Source organism: Geospiza fortis, unplaced genomic scaffold (genome assembly GCF_000277835.1).
Source record: "Geospiza fortis unplaced genomic scaffold, GeoFor_1.0 scaffold41, whole genome shotgun sequence".
NCBI lineage: Eukaryota > Metazoa > Chordata > Aves > Passeriformes > Thraupidae > Geospiza > Geospiza fortis.
Genome location: NW_005054299.1, coordinates 13806 through 26211, shown reverse-complemented (window position 1 = coordinate 26211; position 12406 = coordinate 13806). Strand labels below are relative to the sequence as shown.

Genomic DNA, 12406 nt, shown 5'->3' with positions numbered 1-12406 from the left:
CTTAAATATCTTGGTTTATTGTTGTAGTGTGTTTTTATACTTTGTAATAGTTTTGGTTTTGTATCCCTGTATTTTTCCCAAATGGTTTACCCCAGATTGTACCCCCTCCCTTTACCTGTGTAATCCCTTTCCTTTGCTGAGATCATTCCCAAATCCCCACACTGGTTCTCTATCAATCACTCAGCATCCCATCCCCTCCATCTAGAAGTTTTGAAGTTTTGGTCCACGTCGTCAAGTGATTAGCCAGAGACTAGGGGTCAACCCCCAAGTGTTTCTCCATACACTGTCCTAAATGTCCATCCCCCAGTATCCAACCCTTAGAGTCACTTACTGGTTAGTAAAATGTTTTCTACTTTAGGTTTCCACCTCCCTTTAAATGTAACCTTGGCACATCTCCCGGGGCTCTCAGCAGGAGGCCCTCTGAGGTGTAGGGGCTCCTCGGAACTCCTAGAATAAACCTTGGATTAACCTCTGCTAAGAGTCGGCCCCTTCGTCTTCCGCCGTTGTTCCAGCGTCTCCTCTGCTGCAGGCAGTCAGGGAGAGTGCCCCCTCCTCCCGCTGGTCACCGTCTCGGGGCTGGCTGGGGTTCCCTCAGTGGCGCTCGGAGGGACTCAGTGGCACTCAGAGGGACCTGACCAGTTTATATCTCTCGGAAAGCTGGAAGGGTAACAACACAACTTTGAGTTTTTGGGATGTCAGGCTTGCTGCGGATTGCAAGACAAGTGCGTAGGGATGTAACAGTAACAATTAATTATCCTCCCTGCTGCACGTGAGCCCAATCAATCAGGAACTAGTTGGGAACCGCTCCTGCTCAAAACAAGTTACAAGCTGCCTCATCCAAAGAGTGGGGAGAGCATGAGCTCCTTGCCACTTCCTACAGCTCAGATTCACCACATCACTTGAGCTGGCAGATGCAGCACCAGACACAAGAACTGCAGGAGCCATCCGAAGGATGGCTGCTCCCAGAAGACTTTTCCATGCTTCTCCTTGAAGCATCAATGCACTCAGCTGACAGGCTTAAGGGGGTGAGAAGTGACCTTCTATGACCTTATACATGAGCATGTGATTCTATTCTTTAGAGCTGTCATGGAGCATAAATTCACAGTTTTCATGCACCTTGTTTGTAAATGAGTTCAATAGATGCTGGCGCTTTCTTTAGTGTTACACGGGCAGTTGCACAAAGCTTGGCAGTGCTTGAGACACATTCTGTAATTTCCCCAATACATATTTGTCATCTTCTCACATGACCTGTCCACACATTGTTCAGGAGTTCCCTCTGCTCCACCTGTCAATATCTCACCCCGCATGTGATGTCTGTCAAAAACCCTCTGCACAGCTACAGATTCACTCTCAACCTGATATACTTCCTCTCTCTCCAAGCTCATCAAAAACACTCTCCCTAGGCACTTTATTCAAAGAAGTTCTTGTCTAGATGCATTGATAAACAGCCTGTATTACCAGGACGTTATCTATTAGGTAGTGTAACTGGTAATTCTGAGATCAAGTCTTCTGGTACACTTCCATAATGTTTTCCTACTGCTATTATCCAGCAGAACTACTGATGAAAGTCAGATAACAACGATAAATAGTAAAAGGCAAATAAAGTCTTCATGCATTGTGCCATGGTCTTTGTTCCAGAGACAGATGGCAGCCTGCTAATGCTGGGCTTCAATCTGTATGTGACCCAGTGGATCAGTGATGCTGTACATCATCAGCTGCCTGGCCCTGACACAGAAAGGCAGGTGGGATTGCACACACACAGGAAAGACTGACATGGCCTCTGGATGGATGGGGTAGTGTGGGGCTTGGCAAATCACTTCATCCTGCTCTAAATCTGCAAGGTGGGACATTCTGACTGACAAAGACATCTTCCTTGTTTGTTTTTGGACAAATTATCAAATGTGCAGTTTTATATATGCCAGTTTATAAATATGACAGTTTCAGATGATGGCCTTTTCCTGCAGAAGGACAATTTCAACCTCAGTGTGTAATTCAAATCTCATCATTTCACTGGACAATTCCAGATTAGAGCTCTGAAAAGGTCTCACTTTCTTCTCCGTGCTTCTGAGGTGAAAATGAAAACCAGAAGGGAGCACTTGATGAAGATTTTGTTGATAGGATCACCTACAGGTTTTATATAGGCACTGATCACAGCTTATAAATTCAGACATAGGGAATTATTTTCATTAAATAGCATCCCACAAACCGAATTATTTTTCCATCCAGCAGCAGCTATGACAGACAAAAAGGATGTTAAGCATAAGCACTTTGAAATGTAAGCACCTCAAAAGAATGTCCAGTTCTGTATTATATGGCTCAAATTGCCATTTAAAATCATTCGTTTAGATTGTTATAGGCTCAGGCTGTCATCTAGCATAGATCAGCATGGTATAAGGCAGGATCTGGGCTTTACAGCATGTACCATGGGTACACAGCTTGCCCCTAGACGTAAGAAACTCCATGTCCTTCACTTCTTCTCTGACCTGCTATGCAATTCATGTAAATTGCTCATAGTCCACAAAGTACATCAGCTGGATGTCCCACTAACTCTGTCTCTAACCACAGGGACCAGCTCAACTCACGATCAGCCAGAAGAGTTTTGTGAAGCTCAACCTGTCATGGTGCCAAGAGGACAAAGTACCTTCACCTGTGCCTGTCATGGGCACCCAGAATGTAGGGTACACCCACAGGGACTTGCAAGGCAGCCACTGTCACACCAAGTAGTCATCCAAAGTCTGATAGCTACATCGAAGCATAAGGAGCACTTAAGGAAGAAGCTTCCTCAAGGACAATGTGTTGTTGCCTTCTGCTGGTGAGGAGTGATACCAGGAACCCAGGACTCCTTGCACCTGGCAGAGCCCATCAGCAAAATAAAACTGAAGAGGTGGATGTGGAACATGCACTCCTGAAAACACTACTCCCACCTCTGAGGCTGTATTTGGGTACCACGCACCAGCAACAACATCTACACATCATTCCAGCCTGGCTGGGCCACAACATGCTGATCCTCAGGATGAGTATTGATCTCACTTCTGCTCCTTTAGCAAGCAACACTTCAAGAGCAGACAGGCTTTAAACTTTCTTCAGTTGCGCCACTAGAGGGATGCTAAAATGGGAACTGGGAAAATAACCTCGGAGAAGGCATTTAAAGGAATAACCCTAGGTCAGAAGTATGAGACAAAGGGTTTCAGGCTCTGCCAATTCAGCAAAACAATGCTGTGGTCAGGGCCCAAAGGCTTTGACATCTTCATCTACATAATCTTCCATTCTTTTAGGCTTTCAGTTGTTTTTTTCTCTTGGCAAGGGTGCATTTGTAAAAGAAGCAGCATTACAACTAAGCTGGAAAAAGCAGTCTCTCCCTGTTTCACCCAAACAGGCATGAAGGACATTAAACACACATGGCAGCAGCAAATAGCTGCTGGTGTTATCAGTATTTTCTAATCTGTCCCCCAGCAGGTCAGGTGGAAAGAAAAAGTTTCTCTGGGGTTTCTTCAGCTGAAGTCTGATTGATCAGCTCTAGCTGAACCAAACTGTTCCTGTAAATGCTTCTGTAAACAAACTAATTGCAAACCTCTACTAGACTGTATTTAGTTTGTGCATTTAGCAGTGACATCTGCACTAGCTTAATCAGGCTGGAACAAGCAAACCTACCTCTGACACAGCAGCTAGTGGAGAAAGCATATTAGACTTCTTTTTGTTCACAGATTTTTGTCTCTTCTCCCCAGCCCAGTGACCCTTTGTGACCAAGATTTATAGAATTAGCAGTCTAAAGGGGGTCATTGCAGGGCAAGCAAAAGTAAAATGAAAATGGAAGAGGCAACTAGAGACTAGCTTAAAGTGAGATTCATGTTGTACAAATATCACAGTAAATTCAGGAGTTCAGAGGAGGCAACACTGTGCTTTACTTCTCACTAGGCATGTCAGAGTGATTTAGAAGTGACCATTTGTCCTGCTACAAACAACAATTTAGTCTTGAAAGTGCCTTGATTTGCTACTTGCTGCCTTAAACGTGAGCAGCAACGATGCACCATCCTCTCTGCACCTCTCTATTCTCATGAGGAAACACAGCTAGGTCTGAGTATTTTAGCAAGATATTTGTAAAAACATCCCTTTGCTGGGACTGCTGAGAAACATTCACTGGGGAAAGAAAAAGGGCCAATGAACACCAAAGAACAGAAAATCTTTTTGCATTGATTTATCTTCCAGTTCACGTTCTTAGGCACTGAATTACCCATCTTCCACATAAAATGATGTATTTATTACTATCTATTTTCTAGACATCCCACAATATATAGCAAGAATTGTTTTTTACAAAGAATTCTCAGCACAAGGATATGTCTAAGGGGCTGGGTACCAGCAAACCCACACTTCTTTGCCTTTCCTCTTCAACTTTGAGTGCTAAATGTTAAGTAGGTCTCTCAAGTCTTGTTTCATAAACATGTCCAAGGACTCCAAATGTTAAATATAATTATGTGAGCCATAAGAATGATTTAAGACTGACCACATGCACACCACACTAGTGCAGAAGTAGCTGGTGGACTGGAGATTAAACCAGTGCTTCTGCATTACTGCTGCTTCTTTTTCTGTTCTCCTGAGGACTCTAAAAATGCATGTATTTATTCTGAGAAGAATCCAAACAAGTTTCATGCACTTGTTCTATAAAACTACAATAGCTGAGTCAGTCTCTAAAAGCATGTCTTTTCTTAGTGTTTATCCTTCATATGTACTTAATAATTTACCATAAATAGGGATGGATGACTTTTTGTTTACTTGAAGATATGAACATTTATATTTTCCAGAACTGTCTGAAAGAGAAATTTCCCAGGCATAATCTCCTGGAGCATATTAATGGGCACTAGTGGCTTCAACCTTGAAGCAACTCTGCTTTAACTGTAAAACTAAATGCAAAATCAATTAGTTGGTTTTTGGTTGGTTTGTTTGTTTCTGTTTTTTTATTACAGAAAAGCAGCAATCCACCACTGGCCTGATTTATCCTACTGCTGGAATTGCTTCCACCAAAAGAAAAGCCAAAATTAAGCAAAACGTAAGTGCAATTTTCAGTAAGTTTTTGCCTAAGGTTGCACTAGTAGAAAGGTCACCAGAGCTGGGTCCTCTGTAGGTAGGACACTCACATAATGGCAAAGCAGATCAGGACAAGCCTAACTCTAGGAGCATTAATGAATCAGTCACCTAGTCACCTAAGTGAATTAAGATGCTTAAGCTCCCTTCTTTACTCTCTGGCAGGTTGAGGCATCCTGCAATTAAAGTTTAGTTAGGAGAAGGATTATCAGGCATGTATAAGCTTTGAAACAGACCTGTCATGTATGAAGAGTAGTTGCTGATATTGATGCCCTATGGAGAGGCTCCCTGATTACAGCAGACCAACATTCCAATTTATTAATTACACTCAAGAACAGTTTATCCTCCCATGCAGATGCGATTTAATCACATCAGTCCCCTCTGAGATTCCCAGTGGAGCTTTTAATGCTTTTGGACACATTAGATCATGGAGTCACCGTGACAATTTTGCTTGAGGGGATTTGTCAAAGCCATCAGAGTGCAGACTGGATGCCTGCACTGAAGGATGTGGGATCACCTGCCTGAGCCTGCACTGGGACCTCAGTGATAGATAGAAGTGCCCTACTATATAGTGAGCTAATTTAGCAGAGACAAACCTCAAACCAACTGCTTTACACAAAGCTTAATACAAATCCTCAAGATTCAAAACATTTTTAGTCATTCCCTTCTCATTCATTTTCAGCACTGTGTCATGTGTTAAATTTGGGAAAACCAAAGAAAACAGGCACTACCCTCAGGAAGGCTGTACCCTTAGGATTTCCAAACCAATCAAAACCAGGAAAAATTACAAAAGAGACACAAACCCAGTCACAAAGCTGAACTGTGGGTCCAAGGTTACTCAGAAGAAAGGATGTTCAAGGGTCTGCAGACAATTTGGTCCTTCAGAAGTCCCCTTCAGGGACTTGGAAACACTCAAGTTACCACTTTGAAAACCTGACAATACTTTGTCAGCCAAAGCATACTTTGAAAGAGTAATACTGCCTAAAACTCAAGGAGGAGAAATTTTCCATGCTCAATGGGAGGCTACTGGAAATAGTATCAAAGAGGAGCTGATCACTCAAAAGCTGGCCTCCAAAACGTTTCTAAACTGTGCTCAGAAAAGCTTCACAATAGCAACCTTGGGAGGAGGGGCTTCTACAAATTACTAGAATAAGGCTGGGAGCAGAATCACATTTTTTCTATTCAGTTTGTTCCGTGGCACATGTTGGTCTAGCCCAGTAAGCAGGAAGATGAATGTGTTCTCCTGGGAGAGAAGGGCAGAGCTACTGCGCATCAAATCTTGTCCACAGAACCACTGACAGGCCTGTATGGAGACAGGGCCTGCAAGTACATCCAGGCCTGTTTTAACCCTAAAAACAGAGAAGGGAAGCTATTCCCATTCCTATTTGGTGTCCAACCCTACCAGGGAGATTAAACACTTGGTCTCCAGTTATTTCTCCAGCTGCCCATCTCAGGGTGGTGAGAGCAACTCTCTGAACACCTGGAGCTCAGGGCGTGGCTCTTCCCAGGCACTTGAAAATAGGGCAGGATATTCTGAACTGACTGCACAGGAGAATAACACACAGACACTTGTGCAACTCTAACCCACAAACTGCTGTCTCTAGCAGCAAACATATGGCAAAATCAGGAACAGAGCTGGGAATAAAACCACATTTTCAGCTCATTTGCTTTTTCCAGGAGTCACAAATCACCCAGCTCCAGTTATCTTGTCCAGCACTTAAGCAACAGTTGGCTTTTCACAGTTTATGTAATATTTATTATACAAGCATCTTTCCTCCATCTACCTTAAGAGAGCTTCAGAAAAAATCCCAATTTCTTTCTTGATTGGCATAGGAACTGTCTGCCTTTGGAACTCAGATGTGTTTCACAGGAAAGGGAAGGTGAGCACTTGAGGAAGGTGCCTAATGTGTGACAGTGGTGACAGGTCTTTTCTTTTGCCTTTCCCAGTAACAGAAGCCCAGAGCAGACACATTTGTGTCTCACCTGGGTGACTGCATCCTCAGTGGAGCCAAATATCCAAACCCTTGCAAACAGGCCTTGGCTGAGACAATGGCTTCCCATCCACAGCAATGCTGACTGTGCTGGGACACATGGGACACATTGCCAGTTCCCTACTGCCCACTGAACTGCAAAAGGAACTCAGTACCTATAGCTTTACAGCTCCTTGGGAGAAACCATCCCAAAAAGTTTTATTTTGAGACATCCTGTTGCTACATTTGTATTCCATTACAGCCCACTTGAAATATTGCAAGTTTGTTCTTACACTAATGATAATAGGACTTTGCATTTGTGCTACCAACAAACATCCTACCATCCCTCTGGGAGGCTGTGAGAGTGGGCACAGAGTTAAGTAGCAGAATCCATACTGGAGTAAGGATGAGGATACTGGATCTCCTGGTTCCTCTGCCTTATGCATTCCTGAATCTGCTTTCCAAAAGAATTTAAAATCTTCCTTGGGAAATGTGATCAGTACATTTTCTCTGGAAAGGGGGTTCATGGAACCACCCTGGTTGCCAACCCCTCTCCCAAGTACCCTTCAAATCTGCCAGGTGACTTTAGACAAATCTGAGAGGATTTACAGCCTCGGGGATGGTCCTTACATTCCTGCACTTTTTGGAAACCAACAGTTGAGCAGAGACCTTCAGGCTGTGATGTCCAGAGGGGGACAACTGTTTACACTCTGCCCAGCAGCACAAACATGTTTACATGTGTATATACGCATAATATTCAGACATAAATACACGTATAGTGACAGACTGATCAGCATATGCACAGCTCTGGGTCAGCTATTTCCTGCTTTTATCTTCCCCTTTAAATAAAACAAAACTATGCATCTTTCTATTTCAAATACAAGACTTTTCTTTTTCTAAAACTAGAATAAAATATACTTTGCTCTTTCACTACTTTGCTGAGTAATTTATATTTTTATTTTATCTTATTTGATGAAAAGCTGCTTCCTATCAAACTTTCCACACCCTTTTCCCTGTAATAGATTGCTTTGCCACCTCCACCACTGGGTGCAGTGTGGCAGCTAAGTGCCACTGGATAGAGTATGTGAAGTTGTTATAATAAATAGCTTCAAATCTGGTCTGGATCAGAGAAATAATAACCCTGAAGCAAAGAAAATTCAATTACTCCTTTCTAGTTCCAGGAAGATCAAATCATAAAGCATTTGAAGACAACATCTCTTCTGTTTGGATCCCTTGCATTAAGAAAAAACACAGCTGGAGAGGACAATGAGGCAGAGACAGAACTGCTACCCTGGAATAAGACCTGGGAATCATGATGCTACTCCACAGAAAACTACTGATGCTCAAATACCAGCAATGGACACCACAACATGAACCCCATGAATGGACACCCATTACATGAACAGAGCTACGAGCAAATAGAGATGAGGGGATTCTGATTGCCTCTACATTCCCTTGTCTGCTCTGTCACCTTTTTGAGGAACAAAACAAACTAAATTTCCACAGAAACATCAATCCCTTTCTCTCTTCAAAGCCACAAAAAATGCTGTTAAAAAGGCAAGGTTTTTTTTGTACGTCGTAATGCATGTTTGTCCAAAAAGAGCATTGAGCCTGTCAAACTACTTTTGGAAGGGCACTGTATCTGTTGCGTGTTTGAACTTCTTTCCCATGGAAAGCAGAGTTTCAGGAAAGAGGAAGGGTGCACACCAGATTCTCTCATGCTGCTTTGGAGTAGGAGTGCAAGCCATGCACAAACTAAAACCTGGAAAGAACCTTCACAGCAACTTCCCCAGCCTCTGTCATACATTGTAATTGTTAGTGGAAATACTACAGCAAGTTGTTTCTTCTGTTTTAAAAATCTCATTCTAACTCATGTTTTGTATCTCATGCTTCAAAGACAAGTGGATCATTCCTGTATAATGTGAAAAGCAATGATTTTTCTAAGGCTTGATTGGGCCAAAACAGCAAAACCACATGATACCTCCTGAGGCACATTTCAGTCAAACAAGATTTGGAAAGGCTCACATTCAGAAAACAAGGCAGGCTTCAACCAAATGTTGAGATTATTACATGCCTAAAATACCCCATGGACTGCCTCCAAAAGCTACCCAATTCTGTGATTTTGACAATATTTTATTCAAAAAACCCTTGTATTTGCACAAGACAAAGTAATCCACCAGCACTTGCCAACTAAAATGAATTGCATTAAACTCAGACATCTTTAGGTTACTGCAGTTTCTTTAAGGAAGAAAACCAACCATGCTGAACCTGTTAAACAATTAAAACCCACAGAATGTTCCATTTTACATGAAGACTGAAGCTGTGCTGCAATTCCTTTCTCACAGGGGTTAAAAAGGAAACGCAAGCATGCCAGTTTTGCTGATCTGGCTGAGATAATCCCAGGTGCACCAACCTTCCCTCAGGACACAGATGTGTGGAGGACAAAGGTGGGCAAGCCTGACAACCTGTTAGGAGGCACACCAGGTCTGCAGAGGAAACATTGGCTGCTATTTATTTTACACTATTGCAGCCTAAAGCTGCTTTGTGCAGCAAAGAACCGAACCCTGTGAAACACCAGTGAAACTGAACACAGCAGGGAACTGGGTGATAATCGAGGCAAAGGAGTTAGTAAAAGGGACTACAGCAGTGCAAGAGAATTTCCAAGGATTTCCATTAATTTCCTTGGACTAGCTGTCTGAAGAGTCATTGCTTTAGTTTCCCCTGAATGAAAGATATGGCAGTAAAATCATGGAATGTGCTTGGGATTAGTTTACTGAATTTAACGAGACCGGCAAAAACTCACAGCAGCACAGGTGACATCTGCGGGTTAACACAGGTTTAATTAAACACTGACTTGTCCAGTGACCACACCTATTCTTACACTTAACCACCCTATTTTCTAGCTTGGTGCTCGGTCTGGGCCTAGAGAAGAAATTTTAGAGAGTATATATAAATGTGCATCTTTAGATGTCTGGCACACCTTTAAAGGTCAGTCATCCTACAGATCTTTCTTAAAAACCTGCACGGTAAAAAGTCACTCTTTTCAGCATTTAAAGTCTGTTAAAATTATTTTCTTAATCTTTTTATGCAGTCCTTAGGTTCCACCTAGTGGCTTTCAACAGTCATGAACAGCAGACTAGACAGGCATTTTATTGCTTAAATGCTTAATTCTCACATGTGTGTGGGTCTAGCTGCAGAAAGAATCATAGAGTCTTCTTTAGATATAGTTCTGCAGTTTTGACCCAATCAAGCCTTAGAAAAATAATTGCTTTTCATATTCCACAGGAATTATCCACTTTGAAACACTGGATATAAGACATGAGCTAAAACAAGATTTTAAAAATTGGAAGAAACAACCTGCTGCGGTATTTCCACTAAATTAACAATTTATAACTGAGGCTGGGGAAGTTCCTGTGAAGGCTGCATCGACTCCCTTCACAGCCAGCTGAGGAACAGGTACCTCTAGACCAGGACTCGGCTAACTTTTTGTAGAGGTTTACCTTCAGGTGGGATGAATTACATCCCAGAAGTGTCTCATTTCCTCATTTTCATTACAAAGAGAAGCCAAGGGGCTTACTGATAGCATAGTACCACCACCACACCTCCTGGATCCCGCCCAGGCTGTCTGACTAAGAAACACTCTGACACAGCCCTTGAAGTGCAGCCCACCTTGTAGGGAGCTCTCAGCCGGCAGCAAAAGGCATCTGGAAGCAGGGCAATCACAACAGTTACAGATTTGCACCTAAGTTTAAAAGCCCAGTAGTGGCAGGTAGCCATGTTATCAAAGAAAACTTATTTCAACACTGTTCTTCTCTCAGAATACATCTTACCCTGCTGCTCAGCTGTGTTAGGCTGATGAAGGTAGGCTTGTTTTATAGCATGAAAAGTGTAAGACAGTTCTACTCCTGCCTACTTGAAGATTATAAAACAATCTATGCTTATACTCCAGTTCCCTAAGGCATTAGCAGAACACTCACTACAGACATTTTAGCCCTCTTTGGAAGAGCTATAGTCCCTCTAAAGAGTCACTGTCTTCAAAGGAAAGGGGAAAAACAGCATCCAAAGAAATGTGAAACTTCATGAATTTATCAGCTGCCGCATTAGAGGTCAAAAGCAGATATTTCAAAGTAATTTTAGTGCCTAATATAAACAACAAGACAGAGTTCACCAGAACTGATCTAGTTTTGTCCACAGAGATCATATCCATGTCTAAAGAGAAGGGGAAATAAAACTCAAGGGAAAAAAAAATTAGGAAATTGACCTAGTTCATGATTTGTGGAGTGTAGGATGGATGAAAGGTCTTTAGCTCCTTAATGCAGCTTTTTCTGTCTATTCTCATTTCAAGGAACTCTACTTTTGGTCACACACAGCTTGAGGCTTGCACCCAGCAAATCATGTCTGCTTTTCTAGAACATGACTGGTGTACAGCAGAGCTGCTGGATTTGTAACTCCGCAGTCTCTCCGCTTCCTTTGCACAGCCCACCTTCTCACCTTCACCTAAGCTTTCATGGACCATGTGACAGATTGGTTCTTTCATGCAAAGAAAAGGAGAAAAATCCTCAAATGCCTTCAAACTTCCATAGTAAAAATCAAAAAATGAAGGCTCCACACTTCCTGTCTTGCTGTCGGGTTCATACCCCAGTCAAACGAGACGTGTGGTTTATCTGCGAGAGTTAAACCAGTTTTTGTGCAACAGTGATTTCACAAAAGCTGAGGAGAAGTACAACACGGAGCTATCTGCTTAAAGTGACTGTCTCCCCACTCCGCACAAAACCAGGTGTTGAGCAGTCTTACCTCCCAAAACCTTGACTCAGGCAGCGGCTGCTCCCTCCCTCTCAGCGTGGGGGATGCCCGGGAGAAGCGGGAGCAATTCTCCCCTGTGCCGCCGATCCCCTCTCCAAGGCACGTCCGCCCCTCAATCCGCGGTAGGTGCGCCCGCCCCCTCATCAACACGGGAAAGGCCTCCTGCTACCCTCGGGTAACGCCGAGGGGTGGGGGGGAGCTGGATTCCCTCCCCCGCCAAGGGCAGCTTTTCCCCGGAGGACCTCCAGAGGCCCAGCTCACGGCCCGGGGGTGTCGCAGGTACGGCGCCCACAGACGGCTCCAAGGGACAGCCCCGGGCCCAGCCCTGGCGGAGGGAAAGGACCCTCCAGAACCGCGCGGGGAGGCTGCCTCGTAGAGCGACAGAAATTGTTGGCAGAGGAACGACGACCGTGTGGCTCCATAGCTCAGTGGTTAGAGCACTGGTCTTGTAAACCAGGGGTCGCGAGTTCGATCCTCGCTGGGGCCTCTGGAGGTTTTCGTGGTTGTTTTCTCGTTCTTTATTGTTTCTCCCCTAACCGAGCTGGGGGGTTTCG

The 12406-nt window shown here is 43.6% G+C and overlaps 1 non-coding gene across 1 annotated transcript; it reads left to right on the top strand.

The window, feature by feature from the left end:
- The first annotated feature begins 12266 nt into the window (after positions 1–12266).
- Positions 12267–12339, top strand: TRNAT-UGU. Its single transcript has one exon. It is a non-coding gene; the product is annotated as a tRNA-Thr (tRNA).
- The last annotated feature ends 67 nt before the right edge of the window (positions 12340–12406 follow it).